This window comes from Sciurus carolinensis, chromosome 3 (assembly GCF_902686445.1).
Source record: "Sciurus carolinensis chromosome 3, mSciCar1.2, whole genome shotgun sequence".
Lineage (NCBI taxonomy): Eukaryota > Metazoa > Chordata > Mammalia > Rodentia > Sciuridae > Sciurus > Sciurus carolinensis.
Window position 1 is genome coordinate 42947392 of NC_062215.1, and position 19429 is coordinate 42966820.

General features: G+C 41.8%; 1 pseudogene; it reads left to right on the plus strand.

Annotated features, from left to right (window-relative positions):
* The window catches only part of LOC124979310 (BTB/POZ domain-containing protein 7-like), a 32304-nt pseudogene that overhangs the window by 12309 nt on the left and 566 nt on the right, over nt 1-19429 (plus strand).

Consider the following 19429-nt stretch of genomic DNA (forward strand, 5'->3'; position numbering starts at 1 on the left):
AGTTCTGAACCAAAGGGAACTTCTCAGAGGAGAGCCGCCCAGCAAAACTTCCCCACCAGGTAAGTCTTCCCCGCTGTACAAGGCTTTCCCACCAGGGAAGTAGAACCAGAGACACAGACCCAGATCAGACAAGCCCCAGTCTGCAGTCTAGTGATCCTTTGGCTGACCATCAGTCAACAAGTGGAGGCACCTGTGTCCACTGACAGGGAATATACCCCACCCGAAGGCCCCCACCCCTAGAGGGGCAGCTTCCTAGTGGAGCACCATATTATCAAGTTCCTCCAAGACTTCAGGCTACTGAAGGCTAAGAGGTGAGTTATTGGAAACCTACAGAGACAATATTAGTCAATATAGGAGATCTGCACTATCCCAGAGTTTCACTACTAGAGGGGTAAATAAATGAGCCATATGAGAAAACAAGGGAAGAAAATGTCCCAAACATAGATGGTATAGCAATAAAATCCAGTGACGGCATGGCAGAAGAAATGTCAGAAAGGGAGTTCAGAATGTACATAATTAAAATGATCAAGGAAGCAAACAAGGAGATGAAAGAGCAAATGCAGACTTTGAATGATCGCACCAATCAACAGTTAAAAGAGTAAATACGGGAAGCAAAGATCATTTCAATAAAGAGTTAGAGATTGAAAAAAAAACAGAAATTCTTAAAATGAAGGAAACAATAAAACAAATTAAAAACTCCATAGAAAGCATAACCAATAGGATAGAACACCAGGAAGACAAAACCTGAGATATTGAAGAAAAAATATTTAATCTTGAAAGCAAAGTTGACCAAACAGAGAAGATGGTAAGAAATCATGAACAGAATCTACAAGAATTATGAGATATCATGAAAAGGCTAAATTTAAGAATTATTGGGATTGAGGAAGGCTTGGAGAAACAAACCAAAGGAATGAATAATCTATTCAATGAAATAATTCAGAAAATTTCCCAAATCTGAAGAATGAAATGGAAATCAAGTTCAAGAGGCTTATAGGACTCCAAATACACAAAATTACAACAGACCCACACCAAGGCACATTATTATGAAAATACCTAACATACAAAATAAAGACAGAATTTTAAAGGCTGCAAGAGAAAAGAATCAAATTACATTCAGGAGGAAACCAATATGGATATCAGCAGATTTTTCAACCCAGATCCTAAAAGCTAGAAGGGCCTGGAACAACATTTTTCAAGCCCTGAAAGAAAACAGATGCCAACCAAGAATATTATACCCAGCAAAACTTACCTTCAGATTTGATGATGAAATAAAATCCTTCCAATATAAACAAAAGCTAAGAGAATTTACAAAAAGAAAGCCAGCATTACAGAACATTCTCAGCAAAATATTCCATGAGGAAGAGATGAAAAACAATGATGTAAATCAGCAAACGGAGGAATTACCCTAAAGGAACAGTCAAATAAAGGAGAAATCAAGTCGTGTCAAAAAAAAAAAAAAATGAACCCAATGACCAGGAATACCAATCATGTCGCAATAATAACCCTGAATGTTAATGGCCTGAACTCATCAATTGAAAGACATAGACCAGCAGATTGGATTAAAAAGAAAGATCCAACAATATGTTGCCTGCAAGAGACTCATCACATAATAAAAGATACACACAGACTAAAGGTGAAAGGATGGGGAAAAAACATACCATGCACATGGACACAGCAAAAAAGTCAGAGTATCCCTCCTCCTATCAGATAATGTGGACTTCAAGCCAAAGGTAGTCGGAAGGGATAAAGAAGGACATTACATACTGCTTAAGGGAAGCATAAATCAGCAACACATAACAATCATAAATATCTATGCCCCAAACATTGGCTCATTCATATACGTCAAACAAATCCTTCTCAATTCCAGAAATCATATAGACCACAACACAATAATACTAGGTGATTTTAACACACCTCTCTCACCACTGGAAGATCCTCCAAACAAAAATTGAACAAAACATAGATCTCAAAAACACAATCAATAATTTAGACTTAATGGGCATATATAGAAATACCATTCAATGAAGAGCAAATACACCTTCTTCTCAGCAGTACATGGATCTGTCTCTAAAATAGACCATATTTTATACCACAGAGCTAATGTTAGCAAGTACAAGAAGATATACTACCTTGTATTCTATTAGATCATAATGGATTGAAATTAGAAGTAAATGATAGAGTAAAAAACAGAAACTACTCCAACACCTAGAGATTAAATAATACACTATTGTATGGTGAATGGATAACAGAAGACATCAGGAAGGAAATTTAAAAATTCTGAGAGGTAAATGAGAACAAAGAAACATATCAAAATCTCTGGGACACTATGAAAGCAGTACTTAGAGGAAAATTTATTTCATGGAGTGCATTCAATAAAAGAAGAAAAAAAAAACAACAAATAAAGAACCTAACACTACAGCTCAAAGCCCTAGAAAAAGAACAACAGAGCAACACCGAAAGTAGTAGAAGACAGGAAATTGTTAAAATGAGAGCTAAAATCTATGAAATTGAAACAAAAGAAACAATCAAAAAAATTGACAAAATAAATAGTTGGTTCTTTGAAAAAATAAACAAAATTGATAAACCCTTAACCACACTAACAAAGAGAAGGAAAGAGAAAACCCAAATTACTAAAATTCGGAATGAACAAGGAAATATCACAACAGACACGATTGAAATACAAAACATAATTAGAAGCTATTTTGAAAATCTATACTCCAACAAAATAGAAAATCTTTAAGACATCAACAGGTTTCTAGAGACAAATTAATTACCTAAACTGAACCAGGAGGACATACACAATTTAAATAAATCAATTTCAAGTAATGAAATAGAAGAAGTCATCAACGCCTTTCTTTGTTGGTAACAAAGAAAAGTCTGGGACCAGTTGGGTTCTCAGCCAAGTTCTACAAAACCTTTAAAAAAGAGCTCATTCTAATACTCCTCAAAGTATTCCATGAAATAGAAGAGGAGGGAACCCTCCCAAACTCATTCTATGAAGCCAATATTACCCTGATACCTAAACCAGACAGAGACACATCGAGGAAAGAAAATTTCAGACCAATATCCTTAATAAACATTGATGCAAAAATTCTCAACAAAATTTTAGCAAATTGCATACAAAAATATATTAAAAAGATAGTACACCACGATCAAGTGGGTTTTATCCCAGGGATGCAAGGTTGGTTCAACATCCAGAAATCAATAAATGTCATTCACCATATCAACAGACTTAAAAGTCAAGAATCACATGATTATTTTGATAGATGCAGACAAAGCTTTTGATAAAATTCAGCATCCCTTCATGCTCAAAACACTAGAACAAATAGGGATAGTGGGAACATTCCTTAACATTGTAAAGGCCATCTACACTATGCCCATCACCAATATCATTCTAAATGGTGAAAAACTAAAAGCATTCCCCCTAAAAACTGGAACAAGGCAGGGATGCCCTCTTTCACCACTTCTATTCAACATTGTCCTTGAAACTCTAGCCAGAGCAATTAGACAGACCAAAGAAATTAAAGGGATACAAATAGGAAAAGAAGAACTCAAACTATCCCTATTTGCTGATGACATGATTATATATTTAGAGGAACCAGGAAATTCCACCAGAAAACTTTTAGATCTCATAAGTGAATTCAGTAAAGTAGCAGGATATAAGATTAATGCTCATAAATCCAATGCATTTTTATACATAAGTGATGAATCTTCAGAAAGAGAAGTTAGGAAAACTACCCCATTCGCAATAGCTTCAAAAAAAAAAAAAATACTTGGGAATCAATCCAACAAAAGAGGTGAAAGACCTCTACAATGAGGACTACAGAACACTAAAGAAAGAAATTAAAGAAAACCTTAGAAGATGGAAAGATCTCCCATGTTCTTGGATAGGCAGAACTAATACTGTCAAAATGGCCATAATACCAAAAGTGCTATACAGATTCAATGCAATTCCAATTAAAATCCCAATGACGTACCTTACAGAAGTAGAGCAAGCAATCATGAAATTCATCTGGAAGAATAAGAAACCCAGAATAGCTAAAGCAATCCTTAGCAGGAAGAGTGAAGCAGCGGGTATTGCAATACCAGAACTTCAACTATACTACAAAGCAATAGTAACAAAAATGGCATGGTATTGGCACCAAAATAGACAGGTACATCAATGGTATAGAATAGAGGACACGGACACAAACCCAAATAAATACAATTTTCTCATACTAGACAAAGGTGCCAAAAATATGCAATGGAGAAAAGACAGCCTGTTCAACAAATGGTGCTGGGAAAAACTGGAAATCCATATGCAACAGAATGAAACTAAACCCCAATCTCTCACCCTGCACAAAACTCGACTCAAAACGGATCAAGGACCTTGAAATCAGACCAGAGACCCTGCATCTTATAGAAGAAAAAGTAGGTTCAAATCTTCAACGTGTTGACTTAGGATCAGACTTCCTTAACAGGACTCCCATAGCACAAGAAATAAAAGCAAGAATCAACAACTGGGATAGATTCAAACTAAAAAGCTTTCTCTCAGCAAAGAAAACTATCAACAATGCGAAGAGAGAGCCTACAGAGTGGGAGAAAATCTTTGCCACTCATACTTCAGATAGAGTACTGATTTCCAGAATATATAAAGAACTCTAGAAACTCTACATCAAGAATACAAATAATCCAATCAACAAATGGGCTAAGGATATGAACAGACCCTTCACAGAAGAAGATCTACAAGCAATCAACAGATATATGAAAAAGTGTTCACCATCTTTAGTAGTAAGAGAAATGCAAATCAAAACTACCCTAAGATTCCATCTCACCCCAATTAGAATGGCGATTATCAAGAATACTAGCAACAATAGATGTTGGAGAGGATGTGAGGAAAAAGGTACACTCATACATTGCTGGTGGGGTTGCAAATTAGTGCAGCCGCTCTGGAAAGCAGTGTGGAGATTCCTTAGAAAACTTGGAATAGAACCACCATTTGACCCAGCTATCCCACTCCTTGGCCTATACCCAAAGGACTTAAAATCAGCATACTACAGAGATATGGCCACAACAATGTTCATAGCTGCTCAATTCACAATAGCCAGATTGTGGAGCCAACCTAGATGTCCTTCAATTAATGAATGGATAAAGAAACTGTGGTATATATACAATGAAATATTACTCAGCTATAAAGAATGATAAAATTACGGCATTTGCAGGCAAATGGTCGAAATTGGAGAATATCATGCTAAGTGAGATAAGCCAACCTCAAAAAACTAAAGGTAGAATGATCTTGCTGATAAGCGGATGATGACACATAATGGGGTGTGGGAATGGAGGAAGGAGGGAGTGTATAGAGGGATAAGAGGTGTGGGAGGGTTAGAGGGGAAGAAAAAAAATAACAGAATGAATTAAAAACTTGGAATAGAACCACCATTTGACCCAGCTATCCCACTCCTTGGCCTATACCCAAAGGACTTAAAATCAGCATACTACAGAGATACAGCCACAACTGTAAGTGTATGATTACAAAAACGGTATGCCTCTACTTCATGTACAGAGAAACAAGATGTATCCCATTTGTTTATAATAAAAATGAATTAAAAATTTAAAAAATAAAGCAAAAAAAAGAATGATGTTGGCTGTGGGTTTAGCATAAATAGCCTTTACAATGTTGAGGTATGTTCCTACTATATCTATTTTTCTAGTGTTTTGAGCATGAAGGGGTGTTGTATTTTATCAAATGCTTTCTCTGCATCTATTGAAATAATCATATGATTCTTAACATTAAGTCTATTGATTTCTGGATGTTGAACCAACCTTGCATCCCTGGGATGAACCTCACTTGATTGTTGTACACTTAATATGTTTTTGTATGTATTTTGCCAGAATTTTGTTCCATTTAATTCTTTAGGTTTGGGACATTTTCTGATATTATTTCATTGAAAGGAGTGTGCATTCCTTTGGTTCATATCTCCTAGCCTTCATCTGTCTCAATAAATCTTAAATTTGTTCTTTACAGGTTATCCCATATTTCTTGGAAGTTCTGTTCATGGTCTTTTTTAAAAATATTTTTTAGATGTTAATGGACTTTTATTTTATTCATTCATTTATATGTGGTGCTGAGAATCAAACCCAGTGCCTCACACATGCTAGACAAGTGCTCTACCACTGAGTCACAACCCCAGCCCCTGTTCATGGTCTCTTAGCAACTTTTCTCCACAGTCAACTTTATTTTCAAGATTATGTATTTCATCTTCATTGCCTGAAACTCTTCCAAGTGATCTAGGTAATACTTTCCATTTAATTAATTTGGTTTCTTGATTCCTTTACTTCAGGATTTCTGCTTGACTTTTTTGTCAGAATCTCTTTATTGAAGTGATCTTTCACTTCCCATATTTTCCTTCTGATTTTACTCCTTACTTCATCCTTTACTTTGGCATATTCGTTGAACTACATACATTATAAATTCCTTCTCTGACATTTCTTCCACTGTGGTGTGATTAGATTTTGTTGTCAAAGTATCTTGGTTTGTTTAGGGTATTTATTCCTTTGCTTTTTCATGTTATTTGTGTGTGTACCCATGTAGCAGTATGAATATGAGGTTGTAGGTTCATCCTCAGGTATTTGTCCCTAAAGGATTCCAGTACCTCACCTTTTAGAGGGAGACAAATAATAACAACCAATGCAAAAAATGTACAGCATTAAACCAAATAGTTCCTATTGTGATATCTACAATGTTTATTACAATAAACAGAAATTATGTGATCCGTTATTGCCTACAATTAAAAATGGAAAGTTTGTCACAGGATTTACAATTTCAAATGGTGGATGGAGGGAGAACAGAAGTCATATAGAATGTGATGATTAAGAGGGAGGAGTAGAGAAGATAGAAGTAAAACATTAAAGGAAGAGTGAAGGAACAATATAGATTTACTGTTAGTGGAAGAAAAGAGAGAAAGAGAATCAAGGGAAAAAGGTAAGATACATATATATGTGTATATAAGTACATATGTACATATGTATATATATATATATATATATATATATATATGGTTTTGAAAATTTAAAAAATAGAATACAAAACTAAACTAAAATATACTAATCAAACATCCTACTCCTCAAAAACTGATCCATGAAAAATAACTAGCTTTGAAATTGCAAGAAAAGTGAAAAAAAAAATATGAGTATGTATAAATGTAAATGTACCACTAAGGTCACAACTAAATAGAGAAAAAAAAAAAAGCAATTTCAATGAAAAGTTAAAGAATTCTTTGTGTTGGAGTTCAGTAGATTCTCAACTATTCTTCTCAGCAGTTTTATGTGGGAATCACCCTCCAGATTGCTCTAGTGAGAGAGGGAATCCTATAGGCAGAGTTCCTGGAGGCAGGGTTTAGCCTTCAGGTGGGCTCCAGGCTCTTTGCTGAATGCCAATTTGTCTGGAGAATTTAAATCAGTGCACCCCAGGGCTCAGCAGCTGCCAGTTCATGCTGGAAGACTGTACCCCAGGCATCTCCCTTGGGGTCCACTTGTGTGGGGGAGGAGCCAATTCTTAGTCCCCTGTATCACCTGTGGCCCCCACATTTCCTGGTTTTGGGTTCAGTGTTCAAACTGAATCTCTTCTGCCCCCACCCTTCCAAATTCCCTGCCAGATCTGTCTCTCCCAATGGGTCCTCCAGGCACCCAGGTTTGGGGGTGAGGGGTAGAACTGGGTGGGTTTCCATGTCTAGTTGTCCCCTGTGTAAACCTCTCTCAACATTTGATTTTCTCCTGGTCACTTAAGAACACTATGTTGTGCAGTGTGTGTTTACTGGGCCTGTATTTTGGGCCAGACTTGGGTTCACTCTCTCAGTGGCTGGTCCATGCACCACGCACCACAGCTGCAAAATGGTTCCCACTTTTGTTCTTTGCATGCCACCTGGAGACACGGTGACTTCTTTCCCACAAAAGTATATGGTGCCGTGCGCCTTTCAGTTTAGTCAGGCAATGTCCTTGGTCTCTAAACGCTGTGTACCCAGATACACCTCAGGTCTCCTAAAAATGCAGGATTCTTTAATTCCCTTATTCCTCCATGTTTCTCATGGAGGGTCTGCTCTGGCTGGTGCTTCTGGCCTGGCCACAATAGTGGCTGTGCCACTTGAGATTTCTTCCTTATTTTATTATATCCAACCTCCTGAGTCCCCAACCTACTTTCAGTGTCCAATATTAAATTCAAGTAAAGACCTCCCCTCGGTTTTTTTTGGGTTTTTTTGTTTTGTTTTGTTTTGTTTTTTTGGTTCACCCATGTCACTGAGAAGCTGCCTGTCCACTTTCTTAGTTTCACTTCATAGAGCAGCCAGAAGAGCAACCTCCTCCATTCTGCCATCTTAAAAACCTGTTTTTAAGATGTTTTAACCTGTTTTAACCTGTTTTAGCTCAGGCTTTTGCTCATACTCACTCAGTTTGCTCCTTCCTCAACACCAGCATCTCATGAATATTCCATTATGTATTACAATGTTTTTCTTACTGTTTGTATAACATATAAAATTAAATAAAAGCATACACAACACATTCTGAGTTGTCATTATTTTAAAAGGGGATCTAGCCTGTGATGTGTTCCTCTCATGGTGGTCTGGATGCCACTGTGGACAGCACCAATGCCGTGGTTTGGATAAGTGCTCCCAAAGGCCCATGGTTTAACCATCTCAGTCTTGTCACCAGACTGAATGCTCTCAGGACATGGTGTGGTACCACTAAGAGGAGTACCTGCTGGAAAAAAATTCAGGTCACTAGGCTCATTCTATTGAAGTGGATATTATGACCCCAGCCTCTTTTTCTTTTGCTTTCTGGACTGACAATGTTGGAGGATTCCTCAGCTTCTTCCTTCTGCTGTGATATACTGAAAAATACAGTGGGTCAACTGACCATGCATAGAAACCTCTGAAATCATGAACCAAAATAAACCTTTACTCTTTGTAAGTTGATTTATCTCAGGTATTTTTTACAGTAATGGAAAGCTGACTAACAAAACAATAATACCAATAGTTCAGCAGAAGACAGGAAAAAAAAAAAGAAGAAGAAGAAACCCACCCACCCCCCAACAAATCAGGTCTTATCACAGTCACTCTTCTGCATCTTTGAATGCCCCACCAGGGTATGGAATCCCTCCAGTGCAGGTGGACAGCTTTAGTACGTTCCTTCTCCTGGCTGATACCAGTGTTAATAATGTGCAACATGAATGTCACCTAAATGTTCCTGTTGATAGAACAATTTGCTAGCAGTTTTGACCCAATGTTCCATAAGCACCCTGGAACTTCCTGATGGTTTTATTCCTATGTAAGGTTTCCTATTAATATTTGCATTTTTAATTTTCCTGGATGCTCCCAGACGCGTTCCATCAAGGCTGGTGCTGCAAGCATGTCATAGGTGCAGGCAACCTGATGGGTGCACAGTACTGACTGGTGTGTCTCTATCATCCTTCTCTGCCTGGGGAATGAGTCTTTCCCATACACACTCTGGATTTGTACTTAGGTCTCCTTTCTCATGCCGAATCTCCTCTGTGTCTGCTACTCCCTTCTTCCTTTGCAAGGAAAGCGCAACTCACAATGAAATGAGGTTTCCTCCTTAAGGCCAACCCGTGGTGGGATGCCTCACCTCTCTGATATGTGAATGTAAGTACATCTTTGTTTCCCAGCTCATTAATTTGTTTTTATCTTCATCAGTTAATTCCAACTAGTATCTTGTGATACTTAAGACATGCAAGTCCATTTATTTTTGCTTTGATGTAGTAATATAGAGGCCACCTAAGCCCAATTTCTCCACTGGATGAGTTTTGCTTATGTTCCAGGAGTATGAGAATAAAGGGCTCTTATTTTCATTACTTTCTCAACAGTTTCTGAATATGCCTGACAATTTTCTACAGATTAAATCTAGTGTTTTCCAGAAGTGTTTCTTAATATCCAAGCACTATTTTATTGGTCACACTATTATTTATTACTGATCTTATTAGATCTTGATAAAATTACAGCCTTTCCTCTAGTTCTCTGTAGTGGTTAAGGTTTCCTTTGTGGTCAAATCTTTAATTTTTGCTGTGATTCCATGGGACATGTATATTTCGTGTTTGTATAAGCAAAAATCTACTTACTAAACCTAAGGTATTCATTCTCTTTTTACTAATTCTCAGAGATATGCATTGATACCCCTCCTGTTCATGTGCTTCTATTGAGGTTCCTGACATTTCCAGTAGCTTTGGCTTTGGGAAATTTTCACCATCATCTTGCTTACTTCATGCAGGCTCCTGACTGCTTTATTTCTGCTATAGCTTTCTTTCCATCACTACAGCACATCACAAGTTGGCACCTTAAAGTCCACCTTGTCTGATGTTAACATTGCCCATCCTGCCTTGCTTCAATTTGTAACCATCCACAAACTGAATCACTGCCAGCCCAACTTCACAGTGCTGGTTGACATGCATTTCTTATAAACAAACATAGCTAGTATTCATTATTACATAGCATTCTGACACACTCGGTGCAAAGAAAGATATTCTTTCAACTTACCTTTGTTTAATTATGTACTTGACCATTTCCTCACAAGTACTAATTTTTCCACGTCCTTGCTAATTTGTTCATTCCTCTCTACCTATCACATTGGGAGGCACCTCCTTTGCTCTGCTCTTACAATGAATCTGAAGGAAAACTTGTATAAACACTCTAATTTCACAAGCTCTTAGTTGTCTCTTTTATCACCAATTCTACAATTCACAGAGCTAAAAGATATAAAACTCTCACCAACTTTACTATATATAACAACTCAACCATGCAGGTCTCAATATTAACAATTGCCTAAATGGTTTTTCAAAATTTGCAGGTTTTTGTTTAGCTCAAACCAACTGGAACCCCGACTCATTCACTTGGGCCTGCACAAGCGATCCATGTGTGAATTTTGATGTCAGAAGGCCAAAACCTCCACCCTCAGATCATGCTGCCATAGCCATTTCCTGAACACCTGTCCCATCAAGCACCATGTAGTTTGACTGTGAACACAGACACCTAAATCCCACACCTTGAATCACCTTTCATTGGCTCCTTATCACATAAAAGTCCCCAATCCCTATATTCAGGGAGGCAAATTTGAGTGTGGGGTCTCTGGCTACCAGGCTTGGCTGCCTTATGAAGAAAATCTCTTTTGAGCAACTGTGAGGAAACCATGACAGGCCTAGTTTGGTAACAGACAAACCACTGCCCAACATGCCCCAAAGACTCCATTCCCTCCCCTTTATCTAGAGGTTTAGAAAAAGAAAAAGTCTGCTCTTGAACACATGGTTTTTACTTTATCCATTTCTTCAGAACTAAGATTCAGTTCATAGGACAAGCTGCTCTCCAAATGAAAAGGTTGTCATTCCTCACCTCTCTGGCACTAAGAGTGACCACAGCTCCAGCTGATGAGAAGTGAGGAAACTATTGTGCAGACTTGGAGATCAGCTTGCATGGAGCCAGCAGAACTGTGTGGCACTCTGTCCTTCCCTTTCCCCTTTAAACCCCCTTAAATGCAGCATCTGTAAGAGCAGAGTATGCAGTAGGCTTGGGGATAGAAACCAGCTCCAGAGAGTCTGGGACAGACAGTGAGGTGACTGCCTGATGCAGTCCAGGTCAGCATCTACGACCAACTCTAGTTCTTCCATTGCAGAAAAAAGCAGCCCCTCCCCTCTCTCTCTCTCTCTCTCTCTCTCTCTCTCTCATGTTCTTGTGCACATACAATACTAGTATTTGTGGAATTTATTGAGTGCGGGAAAATCTAATCCCAGCTGAGGCCCCAGCTTCTCCTTGAATCACTGTGTGAACTCAAGCCAGACTCTTCTCTCTCCTGGAACATACACGCTCCCATCTGACCATGACATAGACTGGAGATGTCTTGCATGCTTCTGAGCATCTGGTGCCTTCACCTGATCCCATTCAAGCCCATATCTAATAATTATAGCACCTCACATTTGCTTTGGAGATCCATCCCTTCCCTGACATCCTTGTGGCTAAGAGATGCTGACTACATTTTCTTATATTGAGGAGATGGGAGAAATAGGCTCTCACACTTCAGGAATGATGGCATGTGTGGTGTGGCATTATTTCCATGAATATGCTGCCTGTAGCTCACACAGGCTATGAGCACAAGGACAGGCTGAACCAAGCACAATGCAGCTGCATTCATCCTGGGAGGACAATAACAAGGGACCCTGAAGCACAGAACTGCCCAACCCCACACAGCCTGTGAATACAAAGGGGGAGAGATGCCAGAATTTCAGTTTTGGGGGTGTCCCTAAGGTGCCCAGGGATCTGGGCCATCTCAAAGAGAGTAATTAGGGTGGTTCTGGGTGTAGCTCAGTGGGACAGTGCTTCCTGGCACAGGTGAGTCCCTGGCTTTGATCCACAGCAGAGCCAAAAACAAAGAGAAAACAATCCAAGATACAAAAAGGAGGCCGTGGCCTGGGCCCTATATTCAGCAGCCTGGACACTTGACAAAAACAAGTGCCCTGGGAGGAGGGGCTACAGGAAAGAAGGCCTCAGTTTCCTTTCCCACATATTTTGGAACTTGGAGTTGGTCATCACAAGGGTCCTGCAGGCTCACCAATCTCAGATTACTCCTGGTGTGACACTGTGCTCTGGATTTTGGAAAAAGCATTATGCCCACTGGAGGACTTCATAGAAGACAGAAGATAGGAAGACGAATGTGGGGTCGAGCACAGTTGTGAATTGTAAACGATTCATCCTCAGCGGGTGGAATGACCACCTTATTGGAGCCTCAGGGTCTCATGCAGAACTGGAATCAAGGTCCTTGCCCTGGCTCTGGTGAAAAGGCTTTGGGAGGTCAATGGACTCCAGGGCCATTGTGGCCAGTAGGGAAAAGAGAAGGTCCCTCTGTTGACCCTGGAATCTTCAGGCCCTGAGTTTGTCCTCAGACATTTTGTAAACTGAGGCCTAAAAGCCCTGTTTCCTGTGGTGGTTTTTCCTCTACCAGGGCAGGGTGACCACTAACCACCTGAGGGAAACTGAGATCTCTGTGCTCTGCTGAACATCTGCAGCCAGAAAGAGCCACCAGAGAGCTCTGGGGCCATTCCTCTGCCACCACACAGAACTGTACCTCCTACTAAGAGGATTCATCTCTAATAGCTGAGCTGCTCAGTGACTGGAACCTGTTTCAAGAACTTCCAAGAGCCTCCCATTTATTCCATCACAATGCCCCAAATGCTTACCATGTTCCATGTGCTGAGTTAGGCCTGGGAACTGCAAAGCAGGAGACCAATATGGTCCCTGCCCCACAAGAACTCAAATTGGAGAAATAAAGGGACAAAGCACTAGAGTAATAGAACTGGAAGAAAGGACTAAGTGATACATGTAAATAAGCCCTGGGGCTCTATGGGAGGTGCTACAGTCACTATATGAGGCCATCAGAGGTGTCTCACTGAGATGAATCAATCCTTAGAGCTGGGGCCAAGTGAGATCCAGCCCTGCACACAGAGGGAGGATCAAATATTGACAGATTCAAAGACAGAAGTGAGCTTTCCAGAGAGGAGGTGGGAGGGCAGCCTGTGTGACTGAAGGAAGCCCAGGAGGAGAGCAGGGTGGATGGACCATGCTGTGGCAGGTTCTGGGCACTAACAGACTGTACAGTGACCCAACACTGTTTGAAGAATTAACATAAATCCAATGAAACAACAAACATTTGTGCTCTCACTTTTTTTTTTTTTTTTTTTTTTTTTTGGATCAGAAGTGCAGGAGGTCTCTGCTGGGGCTTCTGCCATGTCTCCCATGAGACTGGGGCCACATTCTTAGCTGAGGCTCAGTTACGGCAAGATCTGCTTCTAAACTGAGTCACAGGGTTACTGCCAGGACTCCACTAGGACAAGGCCTCATTTCTCCCCATCTGTTGCCATCTCTGTCCTAAAACTCAAAAGCCTTTCCTTAAGGAGCCACAGAAGAGAACAGCAGATTCCCCAGAGCCAGAGATCCCAGGGAGAGAGGGTCAAGGAAATGACACCAAAAGAAGAAGAAAGAAACAAGAAAAGAGAGAGTGACATGTTAGCCACAGTTGTTTCATCAGTAAATCTTGGAGGTGTCACCACATCAACATTTGTCATGCTCCAGAGGTCACAAAGGAGACACTAAACCCAGGTCACACTGAATGGGAGGGGACTGCTCAGATGTGCACACCAGGGTAAGGGGAGTTGGGAGCTGCTAAGCAATATACCCAGCACACGGGCCTGGTTGGGGCACCTAGGTCTGATCTGAAGACAATAGGAAGCAACTGGAAGGCCAAGAGATGAGGATATCTGATAATTGCATTTCAACTCTCTCTTGAAGCAGACAGAAAAGGTGGCCAGGATGGAAAATGACAAGGTTACAAAGTCATGACAAAGGAAACTAGGCCTGTTGTTAGCTCTATTCTGTGTGACATTCCAGTGGTTGCTATATTTTATTTCTACTTCTGTTCATTACACACAGGTGGCAATAGGTTTTCTAAGTTCTACCTCACATATGCCTGGTGACATCACTAGGAAGCAGATGCCAAGATGACCCCACTGTGTGGTGGGAGACTGGGGAAGACTTGAGAGACTTGATGACTTGGCCAATGTCACATGAAAGGATAGAAGAAGGTACTGGGTCTAGACCCAGGTCTGTCTCCTCAGAGCTGGGACCCTGGGTGCACCCAGTCCTGTCAAGAGACGTAGTGGACAGTGTTGGGGATGTCTGTGTACACATATGGACATGTCATGGTCCTGGAGGAGACCCAACAGTAGCCTAGAGGCACATATGTAATTCTATCTTGAGGAGGCATCAGGTCAGGGACCCCAAGACATGGCCTCTGTTCCTTGCTGATAGATCCAAACAAAACTTGGAACTTCATAACCAGACACCCACATTCTAGCAACAGCCTCCTCCCCAGCTCATTTGGTGAAATACACTTCACAAGCCAACATGTTTTCTTGCATACCTAGGGGACAACGCTCAAGGAGATCCACAGACAGAGCTTCCTTTCTGGCTGCATGGCCCTTCTGCAGGTTCCAGCCCCAGGATGCACCAACAGCAGAATTTGTTACAAAGAATGGAGTGCTGGTTGGTTCCCACTCCCACCTCCTCTGCCCATGTGTCAGGAAAAGAAAAAGGCCACAACCCATCAGCCCTGGGCAAATGAACACACAACAGTCCACCCCCGTGAGTACCCCTACAATGCCTTCCAGCTGAGTTTTGGAAATAGGGAGTTGAGGCAGAAGCAGGTGGTTGGAGACTATAAGCCAGGTGTCCTATCATGGTCATTGCCAGGACAGGGTGGGAGTTGGAGATTGGCAGTGTCCAGAGTTCATTCTGGGCCCCCAGTATCATCCCTTGTCCTCATACACAGGGTCTGTATGAGGTTTGGGAGAAGAACGAAAAAAGAGGCAGAAACAGCCTGAACACAGCCTGGGCAGGTCCTGTAGCTCCTTGCCAGTTACCAGGCTCTCTGTATACCTGCTCTCTGCAGGATCTCATACAGAACTGGAGGAGGGGCTTCAACTCCAATACAATGGTGGGAGAGCCAGGGCAAGAATCAGTTGGAAGGAGCTCAGTCTCAGGGCGAGTGTGGGAGCAGAGGGGACTACACAGCCAGGACCAAGAGAAGAACAGAGGGGGACACTAAGCCCAGACACCACCCTGACCATGTTTTGTGTAGGCATAGAAAGTTCAGGGGGAGAGTCCTGAACAATAAGGATCTGAGCACCAACTCCTCACCCATTCCCACCATCTTTTCAAGTCTTGGCCTTGATCTCACGCAAGCTCACTGTCCCCATGACAACATCACAACAGCAACACTGACACTCTTCACTTCCCTTCCTCTGATGATTTCCCACCATTCAGCTGACTGTAACTCCTGGACCCAGGTGTCCAGATGGGAGTGACCTGACTGTCTTTCCACACACTCTCCAAGTCTTCCACATCATCAGGATTAGTAGGGCTCTGTTTATCTCAAACATCAGGGAACTCTTGCCACTTGGTCCATTTCTCTGTCACTTGCTGTCTCAAAAAACACACCCCGGACTCTAGAGCTGGGGGCTGGGTCTCTCTGGGCTTCACCACCTTCCAGGTGGGCCCAGTTCCCACAACCATTCAGCCTATCAGGACTGTGGCACCTAGACCTCATCCCCTCCTGGAGCAATTTTAACACCACCACAGAGAATGTCTTAGACATCCACAACTTGGGACCTTCCTGTAGGGTTGAGCCTGTTTTCTCATCTCCAGAGGATGATGTTCTGGTAGGACTCATGGGGTAATGCTCCTAATACATGGAGCTACCATCTGTGGTCAGCTCACAAACTGACCTCAAGCTGCTACTGTGTCTAACTATTCCCTGGGCAATTCCTCTTTGAACTCTGCCAGCCTTCTTTCTGCTGGGGCTCTTCTCTCCTCCTCCGGGACAAGCCCCTTAGGGCTTTAGATTTTGCACTGAACACCATCCCCAAACACTTCTGGTGGGTCACAGGATGCACACTGACTCTATGTCTCCTCCATGTTCCACCTCAGAAGGGAGAGGTGGCTACAGAGGTGGATGATACCAGAATTCTATGTGTTCCAGGCAAACTCACCGGAGAGCGGGGAGGAGACCCTGGTGTCTGCCTTGCAGGATGACTACTCCTCTTCCATGTCCAGCATCTTGAGTTCCAGCACCCACCAGGAGACGGAACTAATGTTGGGAAGGTGAGCCCTGCCCAGGGTGACAGGGTCACATATAGCTGTTAGTCCTGGAACTGGCCCTGTACCTCCCTGTGCCTCAGCCTACTCCTCTGAACAGGGGGAAACTGATCTCATGGTAGAAAAGGCCAGGCTTCTTATGCTACTTCCCGCCTCCCCTCTAGGGTGGTCTCCTCACTCCGTGGCTTGCAGCTGATTCACAGTCCACCTGGAAATATCTACAGTTACATCTATGTAATAGGTCCTGACCCGGAGGACCAAGGCCATGGGCTCCAAGTCTTGATAGAAAACCCAGAGCCCATGGAGGACGGGGCTGAAGGTGAAGAGGTCTGGGGTGTTGGGGCTGAGCATGTGGGGTTGGGATGGGGCAGGACATGCAGAGCAGATCTTCCAGAAACCCAGGCAGGGCAGGAACAATAAGCAGCAGAGCCATCATTGTCTACATGCATTCTGGGAACACTTCCCGGGGTGAGGGTGGGGGTGGGTCCTGTGTGGAGCTCTGTGAAATGCAGTGGGAAGTATTTTCTTCCTGGAAGGAACATGGATAGTTGCCAACCTTTACTCCTCTTGCAGCTGCAGGGTCCCCTCTGGTGCTTGTGGAGACTCCTGATCAAGTTCCACCACCTTCACCACCTGAGGGAGACCTAGAGCTGGAAATACCTGCAATGGCAGCTCCAGGACAGCACCTCCTACTGGCCACTCAGCCAGCAACACCCACTGAGTGTCCCCTTATACCTGTTCCCACCCCAGTGCTGCCTTTACCCTCTCCTGCCATTTATTTTTTCCTTGTATTTATTTTATGTATTTATATTTTTGTTTAAATTAGCTTCTTTTAAATTAAAGATTTTGTTTTTAAAAGATTCAGTTTATTGGCGTTAAGTACATTTTCAAAACTGTGCACTAATCACCACTATGTAATTCTAGAACATTTTCCTGAATTTGTTATCCATAACCACTCCCTCCCCTCCCCTCACCTCCTGCTAGTCCCCAGCAACCCCTCATCAGTCTAACCCTGTGATGTGCCTAGTCTGCATTTCTCAAATAAAGTGCAGTCTGATTTTTCCTTGGTCATGTAATGTTTGAAGGGGCTGCTAAAGTTTCCTTCACAGGGTAAATGCCACACAGGTCTAAGTTTATTATTTTTTTATTTTCATCTTTTTTGTTGCTGGGTGTTGAATCCAGTGGCACTTCACCACTGAGCTACATCCCTGGTTCTTTTTCTTTTGAATTTTGAGACAGGGTCTTGCTCAGTTGCTGAAGCTCTCTCTGAGTCGCTAGGCTGCCCTCAAACCTATAATCATCTCGATCAAAGCAGTACTATTTGGAAATCTAAAAAAAAACCTCTATATTCAATGCCTGGAGAACAGATAAATCAGGTGTAACAGTTACACCAGGGAAGATCATACCGCAGCAAAAAATAATAATGTCCAGATCCATGTCATTAAGCAAGTAAATCTCAACCATGGTCCTGAACAAAAGTGTACCCAGAGAAATCATTTATGGTAACATCAACTACAAGCCAAGCAAAATAATAAAGCACTAAGAAACACATTCTCACTGTAGATTGTAAAGAATGGTGAGGACAAGAATGGACAATTCTCAGGCTAGTGACAACTTCATTGTGGGAGAAAACAGGGGCTAGAGCAAGCACAGGGAAGGCTTTCAGTGCAGTGAGTTAACCAGTGCTCATTCTACCCTCCTTTAATAGGCTGTACTCTTTTGTGCATTGTTTTATGATGTGTGAGACAATCTGTGATTGTGTGTGTGTGTGTGTGTGTCTGTGTGTGTGTGTCTGTGTATGTGAGGCTGGGAGTGGAACCCAGGGCCTCCTACATGTTAAACATATTCTCTGCCACTGAGCCACATCCCAGGCCTCAGTTTTGAAATAGTTATCAACTTTGTAGCCTACTTCAACTGTAAGACAGTTTATATATTATCATCAACAAACAACTGTACAATACTTAACTAAGCAGTTACCAATCTTTTAATAAATAAATGAGCATTTTTTCAGTTTGTGAGCCAAAGTAAGTATTTTATACAAGGCACCAACTCATGTGAGACTTACCTGGTCACACCATCATCCTTTTACATGTGCACAGTTAATAAATAAGTCAACAGATAACAATGGTACCTACACAATTAATAATAATGGAAAAGGTCTCCACACCACAATGATGGCAGTTCTTCCTGTAACATCACCTATGACTGCGACTGGAGACTTTGCTTTTGGAATCAGCACCAGTCACAATAAAACAAACACCAAAGTTTCTATACTAAAAAGGAAAACAAAGCCTTTAGGACATTAATGTCACATGATAAGAACTCCCAACATACTAGGAGGAGAAGGGAACTTCCTCAATCTCATAAAGGATGACGAAGGAAACCCAGAGTTGAGCTAACAAAGGTGGAAGAATGAAAACTGTCCCTGAAGAGCAAGAACAACAAAGGACGCCTCCTGAACCACTGCCCCTCAGCACTGGACTGTCTGCTGGCCAGAGCAACTAGGCAAGAAGGAGAATGACAGGAGTAATCCAAATCAGAAAGGAGGAAGAGAGGCCCTATTAGCAGATGATATGATATGATGCTACATACAGATAATTCCAAAGAATCTACCGAAACACTACCAAAGCCAGCACAGGAAGTCAGCAAACTTGCAGAGGACCTAATCAACACATAAAAATCAGTGGTAGGGCTGGGGAGATAGCTCAGTCGGTAGAGTGCTTGCCTTGTAAGCATGAGGCCCTGGGTTC